This window comes from Vombatus ursinus, unplaced genomic scaffold, assembly GCF_900497805.2.
Source record: "Vombatus ursinus unplaced genomic scaffold, bare-nosed wombat genome assembly UNPS02014832.1, whole genome shotgun sequence".
NCBI classification, from domain to species: Eukaryota; Metazoa; Chordata; class Mammalia; order Diprotodontia; family Vombatidae; genus Vombatus; species Vombatus ursinus.
Window position 1 is genome coordinate 13572721 of NW_020954610.1, and position 21652 is coordinate 13594372.

General features: G+C 37.5%; 1 protein-coding gene across 2 annotated transcripts in view; it reads right to left on the bottom strand.

Moving 5' to 3' along the window:
• Positions 1–21652, bottom strand: part of LOC114025981 (coronin-2A-like) — a 159734-nt gene that overhangs the window by 34760 nt on the left and 103322 nt on the right. The window lies entirely within an intron of this gene.

Here is a 21652-nt window from a genome sequence, read left to right on the forward strand (position 1 = left end):
GTGACTTGGGCAAGTTGTAACCTTTCTCAGCCTCAGTTTCCCCCTCTATAAAATGGGGTTGATAATAACATCTTCCTCACAGAGTAGTCATGTGTATTAAATGTGATAACATATATATGTCTAGATACATACATACTACATACATACATACATACATAGCACTTTGGCAAATTTAAGGCACCGTATAAATGCTAGCTTTGAATGCTCTTCTCAGGGAAACAGCAAATTTAGGTAAGACATGATCTTATGAAGCTTATAAATTGGCAGAGGGATAAGATACAAACAGATATAACAAGGGTTTATATTACAGAAGTATAAATAAACTACAAATAGTTTATATATTTAGTATATAGACATATATACTATTTATATATAATATACATATTACAGAGAGATAATTTATATTATAGAAGTATAAATAAATTATAAATAGTTTATATATTTAGTATACATAATATGTTATTTACACATAGTATACTTATTACAGAGAGTTTATATTACAGAATTATAAATTAACTATAGTTTATATATTTCATATATATATAAACTATTTACATATAGTATACATATTACAAAGAGAGAGAGTTTAGATTATAGAAATATAAATAGTTTATCTATTAGAAACGTATAAACAGATTGCCAGGTGAGGTTTGAAGGAGAAAGCCATTCCAGGTATGTGCCAGAGCCAGCTCCTACCAGACCATAAGAGCTCACTATTAAATTTTCAGAGTAAGCATTTACATCTCAGAAATGAGCAAACAGTACAAATTAGGGCTTTATATACTGTTTTGTTGATTGTCTAAACCTTAAAAAGTGATAGAGAAACTGTTAATAATCCGAGTTAAATTTAAAGGGTGCAGTTTTCTTCCCCCCTCTCCCCCAAACTCCCAGAGATCCAGATGTTAAACATTTAACCAGAATACCCCTGGTCATAACTGATAGGGAAATTCAGGGATAACTTCATGGAAGAGGTGGGTGTTGAACTGGACTATCAAGGATAGGTATGATGAGGAGGAAGGAGGGCATTTTGGATATTGAGAACTATGTAACCAAAGGCAGAGAGATGAAAGAGCACAGTGCATGTTTAGGATGAGGATGGGGATAGATATTTATCTACTTTGGTTGGAGTATGTGGAAGTGATATGAGATATGGCCAAAAAATTAGATCATCTAGTTTAACCCATAACCCATAACTGGGCAGGTATTCCCCTTCAAATGGGTGGTTCAAGCCACTGCATGAAGACCACCACAGATGGTGAACTCACTACCTCCTGAGGTAGTCTATTCCATATTTGGAAAGCCTTTATTGTTAGGAAGTTTTCCCCAATATGGAGTAGCTATCTACCTCCACATTTCTACTCATTGCTTCTTGTTTTGCCCATTGGAACCAAACAAGAAAAAAAAATTATTTCCTTCTCCATAGGACAATCCTTCAAATACTTGAAGACAGCTATCATGGAGGCTGTGAGTCTTTTATTCTCTTGGATAACCGTCTCAGTCAATTCAACCGATCTAAGCATGCCATGGTTTTGAGTCCCTTTCCCATCATTGTCACTTTCCTCTGGGAAGTCTCTAGCTTGTCAATCTCGCTAAAATATGGAAGCCAAAGCTGAACATGGAACCCCAGATATGGTCTGACTAGGGAAGAATACCATGGGATTATCACCTTCCTTGCTCTTTAATTCAACTGAATCTTTTTTTTCCTATGTTCAACTTTTATGAGTTAGAGGAAAATTACGACAAAACAAGCTGATAATAAGAGATCTATCCAAAGAAATTTTTGGTCAACACAGTCTATTCTACTGTCCCCATTTATATTACTTTTCAATGATTCCTGATCTTCATAATGATGACCCTGAGGCCCTACAACTCCCAGGATCATCAAAAATTCAATTATGGTTGCTCACTATTCTTGCTAAGGCAAGAAAGCAAACTCAAACATTTTAGAAAGAATTTTTAATGAGAAGAGTTGGAACCAAGAGGACTTCCTGGTTAACATTTGGTCATCAGAAAATTCAGCTAGCCAGAACACTGCATTCCCTAAGCCTTCTGGTTAATTAGGATTTTACCATATTTGTTTTAATAGCCATCTAAACCAGTTATTTCCTCACTGATTCAACTGTTACCTTTAAAGAGGAGGGTTTTCAGGGGCATTACTTACTTTTTCTCTTCATAAAAGTTTGCATAAGAAAAATAGCTACATTGAACCTGACAGAGCTCTTTCAGAAGCTGTTTTCTTATCTAGTAAGGAAGAAAAATGCCATTTATAATACTTCTCTCCACAAGGGGGCTGTGTTTACTGAACCCTACCAGTGCAGGGCATCTGTCTATTCTATTCAAAGCTTATAAACTATCTCTATCCAGTATAAAATGAAGTGATATTTTTACAATTACTCACTTAATTACATTAGTGTAGCTGTCCGGACAAGAGAATTAAGGCCCCTAAGAGGATTTTATTTTCTCAGCCTTGAATTATCCAGTGTGATTGTCTACACGGATGCAATTAATTGGAAAAATTGTTCTATTTGCACTTAAAATTTGGTCCTTGGTAAATGTAGTCTGAAGATTTTGATTTCCTGGCTAAAATAACAGCAGGATGGTGACTAATTTGGTCTCTGTCTATTAATGACCTGTTTGAAAATTTCATTCCTTCCCAAATGACCCAGCATTCTCAGAGTCCTTGAACAAGTGGTAAATATCATGAATTGTGGGTAATCGCGATAATAGCTGTTATTTACATAGCTCTTCAAGCTTTCCAAAGTGAACATATATTATCTCATTTGACCCTCCCATCAACTTTTTGAAGTAGGTGCTATTATCATCCCCACTTTACAGGTGAGTATACAGAGGTCCAGATGGGTTAAATGACTTGTTTATGATCACATTGCTTGCAAATATATAATTAATGGACAGAGTGCTCTACTTGGAGTCAGGAAGCCCTGAGTTTGAATCCTTCATCATAGACATCCTAGCTGTGTAACCCTTGAGAAGTCATTTAATCAATCTGAACCTTAGTTTCCTCACTTGTAAAATGGGGATAATAATGCCTTGTAGCATTTATCTCACATTGTTATTGTGAGGTTCAAATGAGAAAATGGATGCAAAATGCTTTGCAAACCCTAAACATTATGTAAATAATCAGCTATTATTAGAGTTACTTGATAGCAAACAGTATTATTCCTTTTTTGTGAATCAGGAAACAAACTGAAAACCCTAGAACCTGGGATTTAAGCATCTTGCTGAAAAATGAGCATCAGGTTAAAGTCTGTAAAAAGACTCTTACTTTTGTACTTAAATAAAGAGCCATAACCGGGACTAGGGGTGCAAAACTGAGGGGCATTTGAAGAAAACAACAACTTTATTATCCTAAGCAGCCATGCCATTGGGTTAGGGGGACACCATTTCACATTCTCACTTCAGGCACATTACCTAGTTATGGTGCTGCTTCTGTGATCTCCTTCCACTAGGGAGGGTTAGGGGAAGAAAAAAAGCTTTTATGAAGCACCTACTATGTTCCAGGTGGGCAGCTAGGTAGCACAGTGTATAGAGCACTAGGCTAGGAATCAGAGAGACTCTTCTCCTAAATTAAAATCTGGCCTCAGACACTTACTAGCTATGTGACCCTGAGCAAATCACTTAACCCTGTTTGTCTCAGTTTCCTCATCTGTAAAATGAGCTGGAGAAGGAAATGGCAAATCACTCCAGTATCTCCACCAAGAAAACTCCAAATGAGGTAATGGAGAGTCAGACATGACTGAAAACGACTGAACAATAACAACAATATGTTCCAGGTACTGTGCTAAGTACTTTTTGCAACAACCCTGTGAAGCAGGTGTTATCATTATCCCTGTTTTACAGTTGAGGAAACTGAGGCAAATAGGTTAAGTGACTTGCCCAGGGTTACACAGTTACTAAGTGTCTGATGCTGAATTTGAACTAAAGTCTTTCCAACTTCAGATCCAGCACTCAATCTACTAAGCCACCTAGCTGTCTCCATCACAAAGATTAAATAACTTGCCTAGAATCACACCCTGAGGCCATATTTGAACTCAGGTCATCTTTACTCCATTACTCCTGCTCTGTGCACTATGGTACCACTCAGTTGCCTCACTAGTACAGACTGCATCTCATCCATGACTTTTCTTACTGTGCGATTCTAGGTCATGTTTCAAGTATGATGTGATGGAAAGTGTGCTAGATTTGAAGACAAGCCTGGGTTTGAATTCCATGGGTGGTATGACCTAGTGGAAACCTATTTCTCCTCCAAAGGATGAAGATGTTGGACTAAATACTTCTAAGGTCTTTTAAAGTACAACTTCTCATACTTCCCATGTAGAAGACCTAACTAACGTAATAAAGACCTGACATTCTATAGGTACCAATGTACACTTGGGCTGCCTATTTGATGTTTCTGCCTCTTACTATACCACTTCCTTTTCCTGATCATTTATTTCCTTGGAATACAAATCATTTTGGGTAACATGTTATAGTCTATTGATACCTACTGCACCACCCCATTACGCTTTGTGTCGCCCATGATTTTGATTTTTCAAGGTAAATCCCCTTCAGGGGTGTGCTGAAGCTAGCTGAACCAGCTAGGAGGATGGATTATTAAATTTTTAGTGTGAACATTTATATCCCAGAAATCAGCAACAAATTATACAAATCAAGGTTTGATTTATTGTTTTGTTGATTGTCTAGCCGTAGATTCCCAAAGTGGGAGATACCACCCCCTAGGGGGTGCTGGATTGATAGGGGTGGGGGTGTTAGTAGCCTCAGGTGCAATTGCAGGGTGTTGAAGAAGGGGCCAGTGGAAGTATAAGGAAAGAAAGGAAGATAAGAAAACTTTGAAAAACCATTCATACATGTTTCGTCTCCTGTGTAACAGAGTTAAAGTCGTAGTGATTAAATTATTTTCCAAATAAATACACAAAATGCAAGACCTCTGATCAGTGATCAAGTCTACTGACAGGTCTTAACAAGCAAGTATTGGCAGGTAAGCATGTCTAGCATGCATCGGCAGGAGTATGTGCATGCAATGACTTGTTTACAATACAATACTACACAGTTATATGATGTAATTGTTGTGTCACCAAAATTCCAACACAGGAAAAAACCCACAAATTTACAATAAATTATTAAATTTAAGATGTGTCATTTTAAATATATATATATATATATATATTCCGAAATGACACAAATGTCAAAAAACCATTAAAGGGTTAAAGAAAGCAGATTTCCAGGGGGGCATTGAGTAATTTTTTTTTAAAAAGGGGGCAGTAGGCCAAATAAATTTAGGAATCTCTGTGGTCTAGACTTAAGAAAGCAATGGAGAAAATGTTTATAATTCAGATTACACTTAAAAGTGTGTCCTAAACACATTTCCACCCCTACACCCCAAGCTGGTTGTTAAACATTTACCAGCATATCTGTGAGCCTGCCTTTTGTCTGGAGCACATGGTACATTTATGGGTGGGGAAACATCTTTTGAATGACTGCGGAGCTTACTGAGGAGGCATTACAGTATTCCATCACCTGATTTGATTAGCACAATGTCTTCTAAGCAGAGGAACGTCTAGAGAATCTCAATATTTATAAAGAATTCCTTACTTAAACCATGAAATCCAATCCAGCAACCATTAATTAAGATCTATTGTATGCAAAGCATCAAGAATTCAAAGACAAAATGAAAAACATTAGACTTTTATATGGCATTTTTCATGGTCCTAGTACATAACTTTCACAAGTATAGTTCCTAGTTTTAAGCCTCTCTTACTACTGATTATTCAGAACATCTATAAGTATGTAAACAGGATATATCAGGTATGCCCAATCATACATACATGTGTTTCTCAAAAAAATTATGGCATTCTGTCTTATTTTAAAAGTTTACTTATTAATTAAAAAAATTAAGTTTAGATATATTTTAATTTCTTTAGTTTGATAAAATAATGTTCTTTATAGTTGGGCATTCAATAAATATTTATCTGTAAATTCTTTGGGTATAGAGGCTAATGAAATATGCTGCACAGACCTATAAAAGATTTACTAAACAAAGTTATCTTTGTGTTTGCATGTATTAAGAAAGTTTGTATGATTTTAACATATGCACAAGACACTATTTGAAGGAGAACCTTTAAAGCTTTTTTTTTTTTTTGGTAACCAATAAACAATAATCACAGCTGGATCTTGTATTCCCCACACTCTTCTTTCAATTGCAAGAACTGTGAAAATGTAGTTGCTGTGAATACCCTTGATACATACTTGGACTATTCTCATAAAAAACTTATAGAGATATATTTATAGGTCTTTTTGGTTGCTTTTTTCCCACTATGAAAATATCTCCGTCTACAGTTCCACCATCTTTTCAGTTAGCCAGGTTTACAACCTCAGAGTTAGCCTTGACTCTAAAATTTCCCTCACTCCCTATATCTAATCAGTTGCCAATTCTTTTTTTTTTTACCTTCACAACAAATCTCAAATCCATCCACTTCCCTACACTCATAACAAAATGACCAATTCAATCCCTTGTCACTTTTCCTCTATGCTATTTCAATAACCTCTTCGTTGGTCTCCCTGCCTCAAGTGTTTCTCTCTTCCCAAATCCATCCTCCACAAAGCTTCTAGAGTGAATTCCTAAAGCATGGGTATAATCATGTCACTCTCCTGTTCACGAAACCTCAGTGACTCATGACTGCCTCCAGGATAAAGTACAGTCAGCTTTACTGTAACAGTGGTGTCAAACTCAAACAGAAACGGAGCCACTAAACTGTACAAGGTATTACTTGGCAAGGACCATTGGTTGATACCTTTGTGCTATAATGCTACATATGTGGTCCTAAAAATCTCCTTAACGTGTCAAATTACACAATAAAACTCACAGGGCTTATGGGGAAAATGGGGCTGGAGACACAACATTCAATTCACCAGTGACACACCCAAAAAAAGAGATATGAACCTAACAAAAATGGTAGCACAGCTTTTATGCGTTAAATGGTTAAGAAATACATAAATACTATAAAATAAATAGTAGTGTTGTCTGGTGCCCCAGTTTCTACGTGATATGAGTTGGTCAAGTTGAATAGTTATGGGGGTGAGGCACATTTAGGGGACTGGACCCCAGTGATAGTGGAAGGTGGACAAAGTGGGGAGGATTGGATCAGTTCTCAACCTACAGTCCTATTGTACCAGAATATGTAATAAATATGGCACTTTGCCTTGAAAAAGGCCTGAAGTTTGATTGTGGAAATGAGTGTGCTGGAGAGGTTGCATCTTGTGAATTATTATGAAATGGTGCTGTTTTCTCTGTCTTCTCGCTGTTTCCCAAAGGACGAAGTCACGCACAAGCTAACATAAAATTCTTATTCTGCTCAAATCATTCTCTAATACATCAATTGCATTGGAACAAATTCATATTTTCAAAATAAGCGTTCAAACAGAACTGCGTGTACAAATTCCTCTGGTTGGTATTTAAAGTCCTTCACAGATCTGGCTCCAACTCACCCTTCCAGTGCCTTCCAGGCTGATTACACATCTGTCCCCTTTACACAGTCAACAAACATTCCACTTCCTGTTTTTATGTCTTTGTATAGCCTGTCCATGCTTGGAAATGCGCTCCTTCACTTTCAAGCTTTTCAGACTCCTTAGTTTCCTTGAGTGCTCAGCCCAAATGTCAACTCCTACATGAGGCCTTCCCTGATCTCTCCAGATGTCCACGTCATCTCCTACAAGTCACCCTGCATTCCTTTCGCATATGTTTAGTTCATATACATGTATGTATATATATATGTATATACATACATATACATATATATATGTGGATATATTCATGCTGTTTCCCTTGAGAGACTATTAACTTTGAGGGCAGGAACTGTTTCAGTTTTATCTTTTTATCCCTAGTGCCTAATATAGTGTTTGGCATTCCTAGTAGATGCTTCATAAATTACTGTTAATTGATTGATTTTCCATCACACCTCTCTTATAGTTCAGCCTCAGTCAAACAATTAACAAACAAGCATTAAGTGCCTATTTTGTTCCAGGTATCATACTATCCTCCTCAGGTCCAGGTCATAATCAGGCATTAATTATGTCTGATCATTTTTCCAACACTTTTTGGAATGGGGATAACAAAGTAACTGTTATCTTTCTACTGAGTACAAATTTGAACTTGGGGATCTTATTTACATTTGCTACTACTCCCTTTTTTATATTTTATTTTTTCCCCAATTACATGTTAAAACAACTTTTTAATATTTGTTTTTTTTTAAAGTTTTGAGTTCCAAATTTCATCCTTCCCTCCCCCCTCCCTGAGACAGTAAACAATCAGATATAGGTTATACATGTACAATCATGTAAAACATTTCTGTATTTGTTATTTTGTATAAGAAGAGTTGAATAAAAGAAAAAGAATGAAAGAAAGAAAGTGAAAAAAACATGCTTCAGTCTGTATTCAAACATATTAGTTCTTTCTCTAGAGGTGGATAGTATGCTTCATTATTAGTCCTCTGAGATTGTCTTGGATTATTGTATCACTGAGAATAGCTAAGTCATTCATAGTTCTTCATGGTATAATATTGCTGTTACTATGTACAATATTCTCCTGGTTCTGTTCACTTTACTTTGCATCAGTTAATGTAAGCCTTTCCAGGTTTTCTGAAATCAATGTGCTTGTTATCTCTTGTAGTACAAGAAAATTCCATCACAATCATATACCACAGTTTGTTTAGTCATTCACCAATTGATGGGCATTCCTTCAATTGCCAGTTCTCAGCCACCACAAAGAGAGTGGCTATTTGTACAAACAGCTCCTCCCTGCCCCTTTTTTATGTCTTTGGGATATACACCTAACAGTAGTATTGCTGGATCAAAGGGTATGTATGGTTTTATAGCCCTTTGGGCATAGTTCCAAATTGCTGTTGAGAATGGTTGGATCAGTTCACAGCTCCACCAACTGTACATTAGTTTTCCTACATACCACTCCCTTTTCAAAGGAATGAGCTTTTTTTCTGCAGGGCCTCTATTTTTGAAAAGGCTGCTAGAAGAGGAATTGGATAGAGTACTAGGCCTGGAGTCAGAAAGAAAATTCAAATCTGGCCTTAGACACTTACTAGCTTAAGTGACTCTGGACAAATCACTTAGCCTCTTACTGACTCAGTTTCCTCAACTGTAAAATAGGAATCATAATAGCACCTACCTCACAGGGTTGTTGTGAGGATCAAATGATATAATATTAGCACAGTGCCTGAGGGCATGTAGTAGGCACCTGACAAATGCATGTTCCCTTCCCTTCCCCCTATAGTGAGAGCTGACTATACAATAATGAAGAGTTGTGCCTGCTCTGACTCATTCCAGTTATAAGACCCTGGGTAAGTTATTTGATTTCTCATTGTCTTAACTCTTTTTTTTATTTTTATTTTTTTTGTTATAGGCAACAAAGAAGGTGCTGACTTTGATTGGTAGTGGCTGTGTCCTCATCTGGAAGTTCCCTATACCAATGAATCATAGATCTAGTACCTGTCTAGTCCTATACTTTTGAAGTCATTCATACCCTCTCAACCATCTTGGCCTATTTCCTGCAAGAAGGGATTCATGTAAGATTTATTTATTCATGTAAGAGTCATTTAAGACCCAGCCAAGCAGAAGGTTGACTTCAATCTCAGATCCAGTGGTGTGGGGGCATCTCCCAAATAGTGAGGAGACATTTGTGCAGCACTACTCTAAGGAGGGGTAGGAAGAGCTTAGGAGAACTTCAGTGCTTGTAGAATCATAGACTTTCAGAACTGGCACTCTGAGGATCACCTGGTCCACAGAGCAGGAAGCCCCTCTCCAATATTCCCAACAGGTAGCCATACAACCACCACTTGAAGGTCCTTTGTGACAGCAAATTCATTACCTCCTAAGAAATGTGGGGTAGTTGTAACTGTTGGGAAGTTTCTATTTTTTAAAATTTACTTATATTGAACGAAATACGCCTTTCTATAGCTTCTGCTTATTGGTCTCAGCCTTCTTCTCAGGAACTGTGCAGAACAAATCCAATTCTTCTCCCTTAAGATAACCTTTTAAATATTTGAAGATCTTCACACCTCTCTTGGCCTTATCTTCTCCAGTCTAAAAATTTACGCTCCGTGCCTTCAAGAGATCTTTATATAACATCTCTTTACCCTCCTGCTTGCCTTCCTCTATATGTGCTATAGTTTATCTATGTCCTTCCCAAAATGTGGTACCCAGAACTGAACACAATATTACAGATTTAGTATAACTTAGGGCAGAATACAGCAGAACTATCAGTTACTTTGTTCTGGACACTATATTTCTCAGGGCAATCCAAGATGTCACCAACTTTTTTGGGACAATTGTGTCATATTGTCAATTCATTGTAAGTTTTTTTTTTCAAACAGGAACTACATATATGTCTCCTGAACATCCATCTAGACAGAAAATGTGATGTTCTGAGTGCCTCTATTCATACAAAGACCATATTTTAAAGAAGCCAATGAGTGATGAGAATCTTTCTTTGTCCTCGGCTCTGCCACCATTGGCTGCTGTCCATATCCAGAAGCATCATTACCGTGAAGTCCGGCAAACTCAAACACCCAGTGCCACTCTCTCTTATCACCAGCTCTCTTTTTAGTTTTTGCCCAGTAATCATCCTAAGTATGTTCAGCTGGTCCCCACAGTGGTCTAAACACATTTAAATAAAGGGTATTCATAATTCAAGTGATGGAGGCCCTACCAAATAAATGCAATTCCTTCGTGACCATCTGAGTAGAGAAAGGAAGAATGTTTACCTCCTAAGCCCAGCAGTCATGACTTTGTGATTGGGCATATTTCTGAGCAGCGACTGTCAATATTGGAAAATCTTAGTGGCATGATGGATACTCAAGCATGTTTGTGGCTAAGTGCCATAAAAGCATCATCACGGTAAGGCTATTTATGGAAGAAATGCTACATCCTGTCATTTCACCCTCCTGCTCTGTGGTTGATGAGGAAAATGCACAGGGGACAAAGACATTTAAAATAAATAAATCAGCCATTTTACTGAGTGCTGTTGAAAGGATTTGCCATAAGGACTGCTACTATGGATACTCTATCCCACCAGCCCCTACCCACATGCGTTGAGGGGAAACAGCAGTGTCCCTTTTTGGAATAATCTAGACCTTAAGTTTGAGATTAAACCTTGAGTTAAAACTCTGAAATCTGGGCCAATAAATGCAGGTCTATCTTTACTTCTGAGAATAAGAACAGGGAAGGCCCTGAGATTAGAATGGGAGAATTTACTTCAGGGGCAACTTGAGTGTAAAGAACCTTGATAAAGACATCTTTTGAAAGGAGAAAAGATGGGGCCGTGGAAGAATATTTTTTGCAGTTCCCAAGATGCAGAGTTATTTTGAACCAAAGTGAAAAAATAAGTACTCTTAATGCTAAACACAAAGGAAACAGTAATAGCTGAGTCAGCACATCTCATCTCCTGCCCACCTCACTCTAAATCTTAGTATTACAGGGTTGATTCCTAATTTATGTGGAAGCGAGTAAGAAAAGTTTTAGGCTTCCAACTATTTGAATTCCCAGTAGAATGAAATATTCACATACATCAAGGAAGATCCATAATCATTCCCATCCCTTCTTCCCACCCTTTCTCAGACACACAATAAAGCTGTGGTACAATATAGCATTAATGGGCATAATGGGTATTCCATATGGTTTAAAGAACCTCAGAAGGACTATTATCTCATCTGACAGTTACTGGAAGCTTGAAATAGAAGGAGCTCCTTTATCCTGGAGGAATTGGGGCATTACAGCAGGCTGCTTGAATGATGGAGAGACTGGGGCTGGAACCCAGTCACAGGCTATTGGTGGCATGACCACTCAGGAATAGGGACAGTCTGGCTATCTGCTTTATTTGCTCCTAAAAGTCTCACTTTCATGAGTGGGTGAGAGATGCAGAAGAGGGAGAATTCCTGAGAATCAGGGAAGTCTTTTCTTTTCCAAAGAACTACAGCTTAGAAATGCATAGCCATTTTATAGACAGTTTTTTGGATAAAGGTGTCATATCTCAAATATATAGAGAACTGTGTCAAAATTATAAGAGTATGAGTCATTCCCCAAGTGATAAATGGTCAAAGGATATGAACAGGTAGTTTTTCAATGAAGAAATCAAAACAATATATAGTCATATGAAAAAATGCTCTAAATCATTATTGATCAGAGAAATACAAATTAAAACAACTTTGAGATATCATCTCATACCTATCAGATTGGCTAATATGATAGAAGGGGAAAATGACAAATATTGGAGGAGATGTGGAAAAATTTGGATGCTAATACACTGTTGGTGGAACTGTAAACTAATCTCACTGTTTTGGAGAGCAATCTGGAATTACACCCAAAGAGTTATAAAACTGTGTAAACCCTTTGACCAAGCAATACCATTATTAGGTCAGTTTCTCAAGATGATCAAGGAAAAAGAAAAAGAACCTGTATGTCTTTGTGGTGGCAAAGAATAGGAAATTGAGGGGATGCCCACCAATTGGGGAATGGGTAAACAAGCTGTGGTATATGATTGGGATAGAATACTACTGTGCTGTAAGAAATGATGAGCGTGTTGATTTTAGAAAAAACATGGAAAGATTTGCGGGAAATAATGAAAAGTGAAGTGAGCAAAACCAAAAGAATGCTATATACAGTAACAGCAATATTGTTTGAAGAATAATTGTGAATTATCAAGTTACTCTGAGTACTACAAATACTCAAATCAACTACAAAGGACTTACGAAGGAAGATGCTATCCACTTCTAGAGAAAGCACTGATAAACAGAAGTATGAATAGTATGGTTTTACACATATTTATAAATGTGCTTCAAATGGTGCCCTTCTCTAGTGTGGGGTGAGGAGAGGGAGGAAACAATTCAAAACTTAAAATGTAACAAAAATAAATAAATTAAATTAAAAAATGTTTAAGTCAATCAAAAAACAACAACAACAACAAGAGAAATGTACAGCTACATATACCATAAGGTCCTAACCTCCATTCATATGAGATAATCAACATTTTGGGTAAACCAATAAATCAACATGCATTTATTAAGTGCCTACTATGTACCAGGGAATATAAAGGGAAAAACTAAACTGTACTTCATTTCAAAGAGCTTGTATTGTATAGGGGAATGGAATTCTAGCAATGTGGTGGTTGCCTAGGGAAAGGAGAGGAGGAGGAAGGGGGAGTTTTGGCTTCTGTCTCATCTCTGAACCTGCCTATGGACCAGAAGCTGTGCCTGGACCAATTGCCTCTTTCCTCTCTGCTAATTATGCCTTTGTTAAGGAAACCTCCAAAGGGATTAGAAATTTTTTATATAATAATTATATTAAGAAAATAACAGCTAACATTTATACAGGGCTTCATGATTACAAAGCACTTTACACACATTATCTTATTCGATCCTGGCAACAATCCCTGGTTGAGTAATGCAAATAGTATTATCCTACTTTGCAGATCATAGGCTCCAGATATTGCAAGAATGAATGGACCTCAAAGGTCAACTAATTCACTCCTTCCTTTTACAGAAAAGGAATGGGAAGTACAGAGAAATTAAGTGACTTGCCCCAAATCATCCAGCTACTAAGCAGTGGAACTGGGAAGGAGAAATCCAACTCCTCTAACTTGGGGTTCAATACACTCCAAGATATGCCCAAAGTGAAGGAGCCATCTGTGATGACAGAATTACAAATCTAAACAAAACAAAAGAACAAAGAGAACTGAAGCTCATCAGATAGGCTTTTTCAGTTATCTACCTGCATCAGGAGTTCTTGGATCATCAAAGGGTTACTTTAAAATTGGTCTTAGTTACAAAAGATTAAGCATAACAATATAATAGTGTTTGGCCAAGCTCAAAAATTCTATTTGATGGGCTAATAACCCTTAAAGATGACAGTCAATTAAACCCTTCATCAAGTCAAGAATTTAATAGAGCTCTGTGGAAACAATTTCACAGAGTAGGAACCCCTTAAAATACCAGAATCAATATTGGTATTATAAGTTAGTTACATTAGGTTTTACTGGATGGAACAATGTCTTAGGAGACATGATAAAAGTAACAATTATAAGACTAGCTAACATTTACATTTCATATTAAGGTTTGTAAAGCAGTTTATGTACATTATGTTTAATCCTCACAAGAACCCTTCGAGGTAGTTGGTATTATTAACCTAATTTTACAGATGAGGAAACCGAAACTCAGAGAAATTAAATGATTCGTCCCGAGTCGCACATCTGGTAAGTGTCAGAAGTGGGATTTCAATCCAGGTCTTTCTGGCTCCAAATCTAGCATGAATAAACATGATATATCTAAATGTAATTACTAATAAGCTGATTATAATAAGATTCTGTTATAATGTAGCTTCTGACTTAATATGCAACTGAAATTGTTCTTTTCAAAGTACCAATGATCTCTTAATAGCCAAATCTGATATTTTCTTTTTCAGTCCTCAACCTTGTCAAACTATCTGCTGCATTTGACACTACTGACCACCTGTCCTTTACCTGAACACTCTCTTCTCTCTGGATTTTCATGACACTATTCTTTCCTAGTTCATACACCTTAACTTTAAGTGGTCTCCCAAAGCTCTGTCCTAGGCTCCCTACCCTTCTCTCTCTACATTCTTTCTCTTGGCGATCTCATATGCTCCCATGAATTTAATCAGCAGTGTGCTAGTAAATGCTTGACAATTATCTCACTGAAAAAGAAATGTAGGTGTGTCACACTTCAAAGTTTGATCTGCATTACATTTTCTGCATCATTTTCTTAAGTCTCGACAATATACAAAACAAGCCCTGATTTGCAGCATTTCCTGATTTCTGAGGTTGAAATACTCATACTGAAAATTTAGCAATCAGCTCTCACCAGCTAGTTCAAGCTGCTTCAAGCACACCCTTGGGTTTAATTAGCATCTTTATGCAGGTGACTCCCAGATCCATACTTCCAGCGGCAGGCTCTCCCCTAAGCTTCAACCTTGCATCATCGATTGCCAATTGGACATTTCAAAGCATATATCCTAGAGATATTTCAAACTCAACATGGCCAAAACAACTCACTAGTTTCCCCTCCATCCCACTCCTTTTCCAAACTTTTGGTTGTTATGTGTTCAGAAACTTTTACTGTTGACAAATTTTGGGGGTCATGACCCACAATTTAAGAAGCACTGTGTAGTGAGTAAACTCCAGTGGCTTCCTTTTGCCTCTAGAATCAACTATAAATTCCTGTGTTTAGCTTTTAAAGCCCTTAACAAGCTTTCCCCAACCTATCTTTTCAGTGTCATTGGATATTACTCTCCATCCCACATTCTGTAATCTCACCAAATTGGCCTGCCCCCTGTTACTTACACATGACAATGCACCTCCCTTCTTCATGTCTTAGTACTTTCCCAACATCTGGAATGGGAATGCACTCCTCTGCCTTATGGAATCTCCCTCTTTAACCTTTATGTAAAGACCTAATGCTCGAAACTGCTAGTGTATGCCCTTTCAAATTATCTTGTGTTTAATTACATTAAATTTATTTGTACTTATTCTCTTTTATTCATTGTTTGTCCTCTGTTCTCGAAGAGGACCATGACTTCAGGAAGGCGATGCCATGACTTGCAAGTGACTTGGATTTCAGTGAGGCAGAGTTGTGCAAAGTCACCAGCCTCACTTTCTCCTCCAGAGCCATCTGAGTCCAGTGGCGAGATATAGATCAAGACAATTAGAGCTGGCCCCAGATGCAATGGTATTTATTCTGTATATACTTACGTATGTCCTTGTTGTTTCCTACATTAGAATGTAAGCTCCTTAAGAGTAGGGATTGCTTCATTCTTTGTCTTTGAATCCTCAGTGCCTAGCACAGGGCCTGGCACATAGTAGCTACTTAATAAATGTTTGCTGATTCATTAGCTATAAAATGTTTTATTCTAGTTCTAAATGAAAAATCTGATGGAAAAAATATGTATGTATATATGTATGTGTGTATGTGTATATATATACGTATGTATGTGTGTGTGTGTGTGTGTGTGTGTGTGTGTGTGTATAGCTGTAAGTAGTTTCCAGCACTTGTGGTCATTATCTCTGGTACTTTGAAGGTTGCGTAATTCCATCTGGGTCTATCCTTTCTCCTTGATGCCAATCACCCTTTTCCTTACCCCATCATGGCTTAGCAGATAGTCTTTATGTGTTATTGTGATTAAAAAAAATCCAACATATCTTTGTTCTGTTACTCTTCCAATGATGAGTCTTTCCATATATAGTTAGGTTGGTTATCAGATGAGAAGCCCAGTCTGTCCTACACCAAAGCTTTCTCAACTTGGTAGAACCTTCTAGAGTTTATACCTAGCTGACATAACTTTTGAGCACCCACAGTTCCTTCCAAGCCAGGAGAAGGCATCAGAATAGGACTTTAGTATAGGATATAGTCAACTAGCCATAAGAAACAGCAAGATTTTAGAGTCAACCCCTTATAAATTATTGCTACTGTGAGGGCAACAAGGTTGAGTGGAATTAGCAGATACTGGATTTGGAGTCAAAGGACCTGGATTCAAATTTCAGCTCTGCCAAATATTACCTGTGTGACTTTGAACAAGTTACGTTCTCTCTTTGAGGCTAAGATTTTCTCATCTGTAAAATGAAGGGGTTGGCCTAACACTAGATGATCATTAAAGTCTCTTCCAGCTCTATTCTAAGATCTTATGAACCTAGGCACTTCATCATTATTGATAACAAAAATTTATTAGTTACTTACAATACACAAAGTATTATGCTAGGCACTGAGAATAGGGAGAGCTATAAAATATAGTCCTTGCCTGACCTGGGTTTACAATCTAGTTGGGGAGACAAAAAAGAAGTACAAAAATGGATAAACAATACCATAATGTAATAACATGGTAATGTTATTACATCAGATGAATGGTAGGGATAGTAGACATTCAGGGGAATTCAAGTGGAGGAGTGATCATTGAGGGCTGGAGGATATATCTTCTTTAATTCTGTTTATATTATTCAATTGTTTAGGAAATTCTTTCTTTTTTTCTTTTTATTTTTTATTAGGCAATTGGGGTTAAGTGACTTTCCCAGGGTCACACAGCTAGTAAATGTTAAGTGTTTGATCTGAGGTCACATTTGAACTAAAGTCCTCCCGATTTCAGGGCCGGTGCTCTATCCATTGTGCCACCTACCTGCCCCTTAGAAAATCCTTTCTTTGTAGATAATAAAAATATATACTTCAGTTCATCACAGTCTGAATGATCACCTTTTAGTATAGTCTGAAATCATAATGTTTTACTGCATTTTTTCTGAGAGTTTATTCAATTCCTAAGTTTCTTTTAAGAATAGGAAATGCTTTAGCCCCCCAAAGTGGGTAACAGGGGACTGGGCCAGTGGCAAAGCACACAAGGTATTCTTGTGCCTATTTTCAGTTTAGTCTTGGTTATATCAGATGGAAACTTTCTGAAGGGAAAAAAAAATGCTTTTGATTCTTGCCTATGTGTATTTTAGGACATGACTTTGATCTTCTAAGATTTGGATAGCTTGATTTTATCCTTTGAACAAATACACTAAGAGATTGCTCAGACATGTTGCAAACATTGATAGAACATGAGAGAACAAAGAGTTTCCTTCTAATAAGGCAGGGTTTTAATTATACTTCAATATTCTCTCTCAACTTTAAGTTGTTTTCATGTACAGAGTTGGTACTTCAATGACATTCTTATCACTTCCTTTTTATGTTCAGTATTAGCTGAAGAAATTGGGGAGTTTTAACCTGGAGAAGAGAAGATTTAGGGGGAATGTGATATTTGCCTTCAGTAACTTAAAGCCTATGTTGGGAAATAGGAATTACTTATTCTGTGTGAATTTAACGGGCAAAATTAGGATCAAGGGGTAACAGTTATAGGGAAGCCCATTATGGCTAAATAAAGGGAATTGCTTCTTATCAATAATAGTTGTTCAAAAATGGAATGGTCTTCTATGACAAGTAGTGAGTATTTTGTCACTAGAAGTCCTCAAGCAAAGGTTAGCTTATTACCCATCAGTGCCAGTGTAGAGGAGATGAACTCTATGTCTAGGTTCTTTTCCAACTCTAGGACATTGGGCCACTCTGAGAATTATTTTAGGAGCTCAGCATTTGATTCCACATTCTATAGATTGGTTGTATAGTGAAGTTTATGGTTTTTAATCATGGTATAATTCAACAAAATATAGAAATAGCCTCTGCTGTTACAAAATTTATGTTTTGTGATCACATACAAAGAAACCAAAAAGTCACCCTTGGATTATTACAATAGTTAATTGATCTCCCTCGGGAGAGCTCTACTCCCTGACCCTATCTATTCTTTTTTTTTTTTTTTTTTTTGCTTTTTGGTGAGGCAATTGGGGTTAAGTGACTTGCCCAGGGTCACACAGCTAGTAAGTGTCATGTGTCTGAGATGGGATTTGAACTCATAACCTTTTGACTTCAAGGCCAGAGCTCTATCCACCGTGCCACCTAGCTGCCCCCCCATCTATTCTTCTTAAACACTGCTGTGGGATTACTCTTCTAAAGCACCACTTTGAACACATTACGCCCTACCTCAAAAAACATTAATTATTCTCTATTGTCCACAGGATAAGGTTTAACCTGCTTAGCCTGGTATTTAAGGTTTTTTATTTTATTTTTTAATTTTTAAAATGTTTAAAATTTTTATTTTTTTAAATTAAAAAAAAATTTTTTTTGGCTAGGTAATGGGGTTAAGTGACTTGCCCAGGGTCACACAGCTAGTAAGTGTTATGTGTCTGAGGCCAGATTTGAACTCGGGTCCTCCTGAATCCAGGGCTGGCACCTAGCTGCCCCAAGGTTTTTTATAAATGCATCTTTCCCTACTCAACTATATGAACCCAAACTCTTTTTTTTTTTTTTGGTGAGGCAATTGGGGTTAAGTGACTTGCCCAGAGTCACACAGCTAGTGAGCGTTACATGTCTGAGGCCACATTTGAACTCAGGTCCTTCTGACTCCCGGGCCGATGTGCTATCCAGTGCGCCACCTAGCTGCCCCAAAACCAAACGCTTCTATTCATTTTCTCCAAGTATGCCTATGCTTACTTCAATTTCCCCTGCCTAGAATGCCTTTCTTGCCTCTCTCTACTTGTCTAGGTTACACACGTCCCTTAAGGCTCTGACATGGATGACTTACTTTGGGGAAAAAAAAAACTTTAACAGAGCTGATCTCAAGGACCCAGGTTTACAACCTCAACATCATCCTTAACTTTTCTCTCTCCCTTACCTCTTTATTTGATCATAATTCAAGGCCTATCAATTCTATCTCCACAATATATTATGTAATCCTTCCCCTTCATTCCCCTCACATCGCCACCACCCTTGTTTAGGCTCTCATCATCCCTTAGATGGATTACTACAGCTGCCTCATAAATGGGCTTTAGTCTCTCTCTTCTCCAATCCATTCTCAACAGAATTGCCAAACTGATATTCCTAGAGCATCCCCGACCATATCACTTTCCTCCTTAAGGATACTCTGTGGTTCTTTATTGTCTTTAGGAAAAGAAATGGACTTCTCCACTTGTCATTTAGAGCCCTTCACATTTGGTTCCAGCCTGGCTTTCTTGGCTTGTTTCTCGGCTTCTTCCCCTTTATTTCTCTATTCTTCAACCTAATGGACCTGCTTTCTACTCCCTAAGATAAGAATTCCATTTCCTTCCCCTACATACTTCTACACAAGTTTTCCTCCATACCTTCTACTTTAGCATCCTTACGGTTGATAATAAAGCAAAAAACCTCAGTTATTGGAATCTATCTGTCCTTGTTTGTTTGTTTTTGGTAAAGCAATTGGGGTTATTTGACCATGGTCACACAGCTAGTAAATGTCAAGTGTCTTAGGCTGGATTTGAACTCAGGTCTTCCTGACTCCAGGGCCAGTGCTCTATCCACTGCTCCACCTAGCTGCCCCTATTTAGAAACTGTCTCAACCAGCACACATGGCTTCCTTGCCCAGCTTGGCATGAGATCCGGCTAAGCCAGATAACCCCAAGTGTATCTATGTATACGTAAAAATGGAAAATGGGCAACCAACTTCCCAGAATTTGGACATTTGACTTGGAAGTGGTATTGCCTTGGGTACCCTTCCTCCTGTTCATCTATTCTCTTACTGGTTCTTGACCTATTCTGAGGAGATATTGAAGAGTCATTGGAAATGAAAAGTTCTGGATTATAGTCCTAGCTTTGGACTGAAAGGTCAGATACTGAAGTTGAAGCTTAAATACTTTGGCCACATAATGAGAAGACGGGACTCATTGGAAAAGACCCTGATGTTGGGAAAAATTGAAGGCAAAAGGAGAAGGGGATGGCAGAGGATGAGATGGATGTATAGTGTTATGGAAACAATGAACATGAACTTGGACAGACTTTGAGAGGCAGTGGAGGATAGAAGGGCCTGTCATGCTATGGTCCATGAGGTCACAAACAGTCAAATGCAACTGAACAACTGAACAATAAGAACAACAAAGTCCTAGCTTTGACACTTACTGTATGAGCATGGGCAAGTCACTAAACATCTTTGAGTCTAATTTTCTTCATATGTAATATAGTGATACTAATATTTGCCTTTTCTTACAAAGTGCTTTTTTTTTAAAGGAAAGTTTTCTAAAACTTACACTGCTAATATTCATGATACTGCAAGGCATATAAAAGAGAATGTTTCATGTATGACTACACACATTATTTTGAGATGTTTTGGAAGGTAGACTGGGAGCAGAGAATAGTGAGGCAGAAGCAGATATTTCATTACAAACCATGCTATGCAACAGTATAAAATCGTTGAAAAGAATTTGATCTTGAAGAAGTCAGAATTTCATTTTGGTCATTCAGTAAATTTCCTGTTTCTCCTGAGGTTTTTCTTCTTTAGGCAGGCCCCTCTCAAGACTCTCCACTTTAGACAGTTTACAATTTTGAAGAGCTGGGTTTGAGTTCTAGCTTATTAGTTGTGTGACCATGGGCAAAGTGCTAAATTGACTTGATTATCAGTTTCATCATCTGTAAACTGGGGGAGTAATATTTATGCTACTTATGTTCATAAGATTGTTGTGAGGATAAACTCAGATTAACTCATATAAAAGTGCTTTGCAATTAGAAAACACAATACAAACAAATGAGCAGTTGTTACTACCTAAATGCTTTAAGATATATGGAGCTTTAATATGTGACCTGGGGCTCTCAAAGGCCATGGCACAGGAGTTCAAACACTAGTAGGTCTTCCCAAGCTGGAAAGGACCTGCCTGGTGGCAGACTCTGTGTCCGTCATCTGAGAACCAGACTAGTAAATTGTGGAGAGGATTACCATCAGAAGGTTGGATACCAAGTGATGAAGTGATTTGGCTACAAAAACTCGTGAAACCAAATCTCCTCAGACATTGAAGGGCTGTACCCACACTGATGAAACCACAGATCCCTTAAGAATTGATGTCATTTTGTAACTTTAATAAAAGTGCTTTTCATTCAATAGTCTTTCAAAGACAGTGATTGTCTGTTCTTATAACCCATGTTTAATTAATTTATCAAGAAAATTTAGGATGAGATGAAGCCCAGGGAAAAGTGATTAAGTTTAGGACAAATAAAGTCTTGTTTCACACAGGATGTCATGC